The following is a 9,847-nucleotide window of genomic DNA, read 5'->3' as shown; positions in this document are numbered from 1 at the left end:
GGATCGGACTTTGTATTCGAATACCAGCTCCATCACTTACTAGTGTATGAACCTAGTCAGATTTCCTAACCTCTCTGTGATTCAGTCTCCCCAGGTTAGGACCATAATAGGACCTACTTCATAGGGTGTTATGAGAATTAAGTGGCTTAGTATATGTGAAGCATTTAGGACAATGCCTTGCACAACATAAGCATATAATAAATATTAGCTAGTATTCATTCACTATTCCACAAATGCTTATGTGACTGTTTTACATTTTTTAAGGTGGTTTCATTCATTCAGCACTTGCTGCATGTCTGGTACTGTTTAGCACTGGGGGTACAATGCTCCCCTGAAAGAAAACTGGGACTTAGCAGATCATGGGAAAGAAGGAGGCCACTTTAGGTAGAGGAAACAGTCTGAACAAAATCCTAGAGACAGGAAAGTTCAGGGCAAGTTCAACAGCTGTTATATTGGGGTTAGAATGTGGCAGGGCCTTTCCACACATCCTGGCCTGTCACCCCTCTTTCTCCACTTTCCCCCCTTTTCCTCTCTGTTTCTCTTTCTCTCCTTTTCTCTCTTCCTCCCTCTCTCCCCACAGATCCACCTGATGCTGAAGTCAACCTCTTCACTTCCCAAAACAGAAAGGGAATGCACTGAAATGGCCAAGGAAGCTTGCGTAAAGGGTAAGGGAGGTTGAGTGATTTGAAGATCATTGTCACTGAAGATGAAGAAATGCAAATTCAGACTAAAGTAAAGCTACTGATTTTAGAGTGGTTTCTAGTTACTCCCAAGACCCTGATCATTTGCAAAGGAAAAATCATATCCAAACTGTTTATTTTTTACTAATCCTTTACTAAGTCATTGTGAAATTTTTCGATTTAACAGGGAGGGGGCTTTTTTAGTAAAATTTTTATTGAACTGTAACATAGATTCAGGTAAGTGACAGATCATAAGTGCGCAGCTTGATGAGTTTCCACGAAGTGAGCACATCTGTATGCCCATATCAAGAAACACAACGTGACCAGAACCCCACCCAAACTCCCCTCTTGTATCCCCCTCCTGTCACTACCCAGCAGGCTTCTTAAATTTTTTTATCGTGAAATATTTCAAACATAGAGACAAGAATAAACACTATTTTAATGAACACCTATGTACCGACAATCCGCGAAGCATTGTCAAAACTTCATGTGATACCACATACCACTTTCTGCTGTGGTTCATTTTTTTTTTTTTTTTTTTTCGGTACGCGGGTCTCTCACTGTTGTGGCCTCTCCCATTGCGGAGCACAGGCTCCGGACACGCAGGCTCAGCGGCCATGGCTCACGGGCCCAGCTGCTCCACGGCATGTGGGATCTTCCCGGACCGGGGCACGAACCTGCGTCCCCTGCATTGGCAGGCGGACTCTCAACCACTGCGCCACCAGGGAAGCCCTCAATTTTTTTTTTAAAGAAAAAACTTAAATACATTTGGGACATCCTAGTTAAATGAACAAGGTTCACTGGACATCCACAAATAGCTTTAAAGCACCTACCATGTTCCAGGCCCTTTCATGTGATCATCTCTCTTTATTTGAAAATAATACTTGTACATGATTAAAAATACAAATGATACAAAAAAATATACAGGGGAAAAAAAAATCTCCTTTCCACCCCAATCTCCAGTTCCTTAGCTTCTCTCCCTAGGGGCAAATATAATGATCAGTTTATAGCATAATTTTCCAGATGTCTCTCTCTGTATTTAGATATGGATACATAAAAGGATATAGATATATGGGTGTATGTATACGTGTAAGAATTGTATAAAGCTCTATCTATCTCTTGGATGTCTACGTGTGATATTGGATATCATTCTCTGTCTATATATCCTTATCTATATAATCCTTATACATGAACATACATACATATATTTATATCCTTTTATGTACCTATATTTATGTATACAGAAAGACAGGTCGACAGATCTATTGATAACTATTTATCTGTCTATCTATAACCATCTTTCTGTCTACCTAGAGAGAGAGATGGGATGGCATGATTTCTTACACAAATCATGTCATATTTTACGTGCTCTTCTACGTCTTACTTCATTATTCATATATCTTGCAGCTCATTTTTTAATGCTTATGGATCTCTCATTCTTTATTTTAATAAATTTATTTATTTATTTTTATTTTTGGCTGCATTGGGTCTTCGTTGCGGTGCGCAGGCTTCTCATTGGGTGGCTTCTCTTGTTGCTTAGCATGGGCTCTAGGCGCGTGGGCTTCAGTAGTTGTGGCACTCAGGCTCAGTAGTTGTGGCTCATGGGCTCTAGAGCACAGGCTCAGTAGTTGTGGCTCACAGCCTTAGTTGCTCCGCGGCATGTGGAATCTTCCTGGACCAGGGCTCAAACCCGTGTCCCCTGCATTGGCAGGCGGATTCTTAACCACTGCGCCACCAGGGAAGCCCTCTCTTTCTTTTTTTAAATTTTATTTTTAATTGAAGTATAGTTGATTTACAATGTTTCAGGTATACAGCAAAGTGATTTAGTTATACATGTATATCTAAATAGGTATTCTTTTTCAGATTCCTTTCCACTATAGGTTATTACAAGACATTGAATATAGTCCCCTGTGCTATACACTAGGTCCTTGTTGATTATCTATTTTATACACAGTAGTGCGTATCTATTAATTCCAAATTCCAAATTTATCCCTCTTCCCTGCTCATTCTTTTTAATGGCAGACTATCATATCATTATATATCATGAAATATAAAATGTGTTCCTATTGATGAATACCTCTTTTAAATCTTCACAACAACCCTGTAAGGCGGGTATTATTGTCCCAACCCTTTTTTTTTTTTTGGCCATATGTCTCGGCTTGTGGGATCTTAGTTCCCTGACCAGGGATGGAACCCAGGCCCCCTGCAGTGGAAGCATGGAGCCTTAACCACTGGACTGCCAGGGAATTCCTTGGCCCTCCTAAGAGGCCAAGTGACTTGCCCAGGATCACACTGCTAGCCTGTATTTTAACCCAAATATTATTTCACAGCCATCTGAATTATTGGGAGATTTGCTGCTTTAGAGCTAGGCGCTAACAATGTTTGAGTTGCCACAACTTGGTCTTATGAAGAAGATGGATGGGAGTGAGGGCAGCAAAGTAAGAAAACCCCGAGGATGTCTTCCTTCGTGAGTATAACTAGGTTCTGTAACTGGAGCCAAGCAGAACGTGGGTGTTTTTAATGGATGAATTTTGTTAATGCCTAGATTTTAATGAGGTCCTTAATGGTTCCAGAGCAAGAAGCACACCCTGGAGGAAGTTTTGATCAGTCTGGCATCTCCGGTTCATTGTGGGTGTCACATGACCCTAAGCAAATTGCTTCTCTCCAGTGCCTGTAATAATGTAACCAGCAAGCAGAAAGGTGATAATCATTACTGGCAATTGAATAGCAATTCCAAATGCATAAAGGCATGTCAAACTCATAACAAACCTGTAGGTAGGCAGGAAAAGCAGCTATTACTAACCTCATTTTACAAATGAGAAAACTAAAACTCTGAAAGAGCAGGAAATGGCTAAGCTAGTGACAGAGTGAGGTCCTCTGATTTAGAAGCCACAGAAAGACTCTTCTGAATGTATAATTTTATTTTCTAATACTGACCACAGTGGAATAAATCATAATTTGGAAGGGGAGTGGACTGAGAGGAGGCAGAGAACAGAGCACGGGGAAGGGAAGGAGGTGGTGTTGACTCCTCGTTGGGACTAAATCCTGGGTATCATGCTCTCTTACTCAACTCCAGCCACTGAGGCCTCAGCTCGGGCAGACCCAATGCCCCACTTTTAAAACAAATATCTTGAAACATTTTATGAAATTAATAGATAATATAAACTTCTGACACACACTATTTTATTTTACTTTGTGTGTGTTTTATTTTCCCAAATAGCCACCAAGCTCCTTGAAGACAAGGATAGTATCTTGTATGTCTTAGTAGCCCCTTCAGTGCGTTTCCCACAGTATGTGTTCAATAATGTGTTCTTTTCATTATTATTATTGAAAGACAATAATAATAATAAATATTGAAGACATATACAGCTGAGTGCACCAACTGTTTTGACTTCTACCGTAATCTATTAGTTTTGCCTTTTCTTGAGTTTCATGTAAAAAGTAGAATTATAAGGTATGTCCTCTTTAGTGTTTGGCTACTTTCAGAATCCTATAAGATTCATCCATGTTGTTACATGAACTGAAAGTTCCTTCTTTTTTGATTGCTGAATAGTCTTCAATTGCATGACTATGTCACAATGTATTAATTCTCTTGTTGATCTGGGCTCTTTCCAGTCTTGGGCTATTGTGAATAAAGCTTTTATCAACATCTTGATACAAGTCTTTTTGTGGACATAAATACTTATCCTCTTGGGTGGGATAGCTGAGTCATTGAGTAAGTGTATATTGAGCTTCAGTAAATACTGCTGTGCTCTAAGTATATTTATAAAGGAAAAATAGGAAAAAATTTTTTATTGAAAATATGCATTGAAATATGTAAATGTTGAGACATGATTTCCGTAGAAGATATAAAGAAATAGAGATTTGCACCTATTTGCAATGACATAGTTTGGATTTATGAAATGACGATTATCATATGAACAAACGTTGAATTTTTTTCTTCATATTGGATATTTTGAAATAAGTATGTGTATATATACTTAGCATTTTTATGTGTACTTAGAATCACAGTGAATGAGACACTGGGTGTTGCCTTTAGTGAGGGGATTTTCCAAATACAGCAAAAAGCTCTTGGTAAATGTTCAAACAAAATGAAGTACAGTCTTCCTTCAATGAACATGATAGTTGAAATCCTGGAAAATTCACATATATTAAAACCAAGCAAGATATACTTTGGGTTCACATGTAAAATGGAATTAGATGCCTGGGTTGCGGGGAGACAGTGAAAAGCCACTCAGGCGTAGGAAAATTACTCTTCACACGGAACCATGTTGTGCATGGCAGGATGGCTAGGCCCTCACCCTCTAAAGGGCTCTGCTCCATTTACAGTGAGATTCAAAATCCCACAAACTTCCAGAATGACGATAGAGGGCAATACCACCCCATTGAGTACCACCGTTCAAGACCTGCTCTGTAAAAACAACCATCTGTGGCTTATTATATTTAGCCTAATTAATTAATATTAAATGAAATTAAAAGTTCAGTTTCTCAGTCATGCTAACCACATTTCAACTGCTTAAAAACCACACGTAGCAAAAAGTACCCACAGAGAAAAGCCCAGATCCAGATCGTTTCACTAGTTAATTCCTCAAATATTTAAAGAATTAACACCAGTTCTTCACAAACTCATCCCAAAAAATAGTAGAGGGAACACTTCCCAACTCATTCTCTGAGGCCTGCATTGCCTGGATATCAAAACCAGACAAAAATGACACGAGAAAAGAAAATTTCAGACCAATTTCTCTTACGCATAGAGGCATAAAAATCCTCAGCAAAATACTAGAAAATCTAATACATAGACCATGACCAAGCGGTATTTATCAGAAATGCAAAGTCAGCTTTACATATGAAAATGAATATTAATTCGCTAATACACCATATCAACAGAATAAAGGACAAAAAACACACGATCATCTCAATAGATGAAAAAAAAAGCAGTTGACAATATTGAAAACCCCTTCATGATCAAAACACCTAACAAACTAGGAATAGAAGGGAACTTCCTCAATATGATAAAGGGCATCCACAAAAAATCCACAGCTAATATCATACTTAATGATGAAAGACTAAAAGCTTTTTCCCTAATATCAGGAACAAGACAAGAATGTCTAGTTCTATTTGAATGTTGAAGAATGTTGCCACTTCTATTTAATGTTGTAATGGAGGCTCTAGTCAAGGCAATTAGGCCAGAAAGTGAAATTAAAAGCATCCAGATTAGAAAGGTTTGCAGGGGACATAATCTTGTATATAGAAAATCCTAAGGAATCTACAAAAACCTATTTGAACTAATAACAAGTTCAGCAGAGTTGGAGCATAAAAGATCAATAGACAGGGCTTACCTGGTGGCGCAGTGGTTGCGAGTCTGCCTGCCGATGCAGGGGACACGGGTTCGTGCCCCGGTCTGGGAGGATCCCGCATGCCGTGGAGCAGCTGGGCCCGTGGGCCATGGCCGCTGGGCCTGCGCGTCCGAAGCCTGTGCTCCGCAACGAAAGAGACCACAGCGGTAAGAGGCCCGCATACCGCAAAAAAAAAAAAGATCAATAGACAAAAATCAATTGTATTTCTAGACACTTGTAATGAAGAATCCAAAAAGGAAACTAGGAAAGTAATTCCATGTACAAAAGCACCAAAAAGAATAAAATACTTAGGCATAAATTTAACAAAAGAGGTGCAAATATATACGATGAAAACTACAAAGCATTGTTGAAAGAAAATAAAGATCTAAATAAGCAGAAAGACATCCTATGTTCATGGATCATAAATTAGTGCATTCACTGCTGTGGCCTATGTTCAAGCCCTGGATGGGGAACTAAGATCCCACAAGCTGAGTGGTGTAGCCAAAAAAAAAGTTTTGTTCTTTTTTTATTCCACATGTAAGTGAAATCATACAGTATTTGTCCTTATCTATCTGACTTATTTCACTTACTATAATGCCTTTAAGCTTCATCCATGTAGTTGCAAATGGTAGAATTTCCTCATTTTTAATGGCTGAATAATATTCCATTGTATATATATATATATATATATATATATATTCCACAACTTCTTCATCATTCATCCATCAATGGACACTTAGGTTGTTTCCATGTCTTGGCTATTGTAAATAATGCCGCTATGTACATAGGGGTGCAGATATCTTTTCAAATTAGTGTTTCCGTTTCCTTTGATATATTCGCAGAAGTGGAATGTCTGCATCATATGGTAGTTCTTTTAATTTTTGGAGGATCTTCTATACTGTTTTCCATAGTGGCTGTGCAAATTTACAATCCCACCAACAGTGCCCAAGTGTTCCCTTTTCTATACAACCATGCCAGCATTTGTTACCTCTGGTCTTTTTGATGATGGCTAATCTAAGAGGTGTGAGATGACATCTCATTGTGGTTTTGATTTGCATTTCCCTAATGACTAGTTGGCCGTGCCACTCAGCTTGCGGGATATCAGTTCCCCAACCAGGGATTGAACCCAGGCATGGCAGTGAAAGCCCCGAATCCTAACCACTAGGCCACCAAGGAACTCCCATGACTAGTGCTGTTGAGCATCTTTTCAAGTACCTGTTGGCCTGTTGGCCTTTCGTATTTCTTTGGAGAAACATCTATGCAGTTCCTTTGCCCATTTTTAAATTGGATTATTTCCTTTTTTTGCTATTGGATTGTATGATTTCTTTATATATTTTGGATATGAACCCAGCAATCTGTACTTTTTTATTTATTTATTTATTTTATTAGTTTATTTTTGGCTGCACTGGGTCTTCATTGCTGCGCGTGGGCTTTTTCTAGTTGCAGTGAGTAGGGGCTACTCTTCATTGTGGTGCACGGCCTTCTCATTGTGGTTGCTTCTCTTGTTGCAGAGCACGGGCTCTAGGCGCGTGGGCTCAGTACTTGTGGCGTGCAGCCTCAGCAGTTGTGGCGCATGGGTTTAGTTGCTCCGCAGCATGTGGGATCTTCCTGGACCAGGGATCGAACCCGTGTCCCCTGCATTGACAGGCGGATTCTCAACCACTGCACCACCAGGGAAGTCCCAGCAGTCTGTGCTTTAACAAGCCCTCTGGTGCACACTAAAGTTTGAGAACCACTGGCATAAGGCAATGTAAAATGTAAAGGCAGGATTCAAACCATAGCATGATCTAAGCTAACATATACTGAGTGCTATGGTTTCCCAGGAGCTCATGTAATTTCCACAACCACCTTATGCTGTGTTGATACTATTGTTATTCCCATTTGACACGTCAAGAAATTAAGGTGCAGAGAGATGGAGAGACTTGCCTAAGATCATAGAGCTACTGAATAGCAGAGTTGGGACCCCAAAACCAGGTTTCTCCACTGCCAAAGCCCATGCTATCAAGCACTGTGTCAGCACTTCCCCTGAGTGTGGGCCACAAGCATTACTGGTAGAGATGAGGTGGCCTCAGGTGGTAGTACCTGAATGTTCATTTTACACTCCAACAGCTATGTATTTTTAAAAAATATTTATTTATTTGGCTGCGCCAGGTCTTAGTTGTGGCCCGCAGGATCTAGTTCCCTGATCAGGGATCTAGCCCGGACCCCCTGCGTTGGGAGCTCAGAGTGTTAACCACTGGACCACCAGGGAAGTCCTATGTATTTATTTTAATGTGTCATAGAAAAAATATATATAACTAGCATTCCAAACTCATGATTTCAATAGTAACATCGTTTCCCTTTAAAATGAGTGAATTTTATTAAAAATTAGTTGCTTTAATGAAAAGTATTTATTTGGCCATGCTGTGAGGCTTGTGGGAACTTAGTTCCCTGACCAGGGATTAAACCCAGGCCCTCAGCAGTGAGAGTGCTAAGTCCTAACCACTGGACCACCAGGAAATTCCCTTTAATGAAAAAAAAATTTTTTTTTTAGCTGCACCACATGGGATCTTCATTCCCCGACGGAACCCGTGCCCCCTGCCGTGGAAGCACAGAGTCCTAACCACTGGACCGCCAAGGGAATTCCCAAAGAATCTTAATAAATGTACTGTTATGTACAGATATCGCAAATATGGTAGAGACGGTTAACAGTGAAGTATGGGCAATACTGCTAAGCCAACCTCAGTTACTTTAAAAATACATAACGATTTGTGTATTTTACTGTATATAAATAGTACCTTATTTTTTAAATTAATTAATTTATTTATTTTTGGCTGTGTTGGGTCTTCGTTGCTGCATGCAGGCTTTCTCTAGTTGTGGAGAGCAGGGGCTACTCTTCGCTGCAGTGCGCGGGCTTCTCATTGCGGTGGCTTCTCTTGTTGCAGAGCACGGGCTCTAGGCGCGTGGGCTTCAGTAGTTGTGGCATGTGGGCTCAGTAGTTGTGGCTCACGGGCACTAGAGCGCAGGCTCAGTAGTTGTGGCGCACGGGTGTAGTTGCTCTGCGGCACGTGGGATCTTTCTGGATCAGGGCTCGAACCCGTGTCCCCTGCATTGGCAGGTGGATTCTTAACCACTGTGCCACCAGGGAAGTCCCCCTACAAGTCCTTTTTTAAGGTACTGTTGGGACTTCCCACATGCCGTGGAGCAGCTAAGCCTGTGCGTCACAACTACTGAAGCCCGCACGCCCTAGAGCCCACGAGCCGCAACTACTGCTGAGCCCGTGTGCTGCAACTACTGAAGCCCGAGCGCCTAAAGCCCATGCTCCGCAACAAGAGAAGCCACAATGAGAAGCCCTCGCACCACAACGAAGAGTAGCCCCCGCTCGCCACAATTAGAGAAAGCCTGCGCGTGCAGCAACGAAGACCCAACGCAGCCAAAAATAAATTTTTAAAAAAAGGGACTTGTAAAATAGACTGGATTCTAGGTAAAAATGTGCATGCTGAAGCATTTAGAGGGAGGTGTATTGCAGTCAACCTCCTACTTTGAAATGCATCACAAAAGTAAGTTGAACTGGGCTTCCCTGGTGGCGCAGTGGTTGGGAGTCTGCCTGCTGATGCACGGGACACGGGTTCGTGCCCCGGTCTGGGAGGATCCCACGTGCCGTGGAGCGGCTGGGCCCGTGAGCCGTGGCGGCTGAGCCTGCACGTCCAGAGCCTGTGCTCCGCAGCGGAAGAGGCCACAGCAGTGAGAGGCCCGCGTACCGCAAAAAAAAAAAAAAAAAAAAAAAAAGTTGAACGAAACATTCATTGTAGAACCCAGGTGGTACCTACATCAGTAATCATCGTGTAAGTT

Source organism: Delphinapterus leucas, chromosome 15 (genome assembly GCF_059928025.1).
Source record: "Delphinapterus leucas isolate spDelLeu-1000000601 "Yukka" chromosome 15, BTC_Dleu_Yukka2, whole genome shotgun sequence".
In the NCBI taxonomy this organism is placed as follows: domain Eukaryota; kingdom Metazoa; phylum Chordata; class Mammalia; order Artiodactyla; family Monodontidae; genus Delphinapterus; species Delphinapterus leucas.
This window is presented reverse-complemented; position numbering follows the sequence as displayed.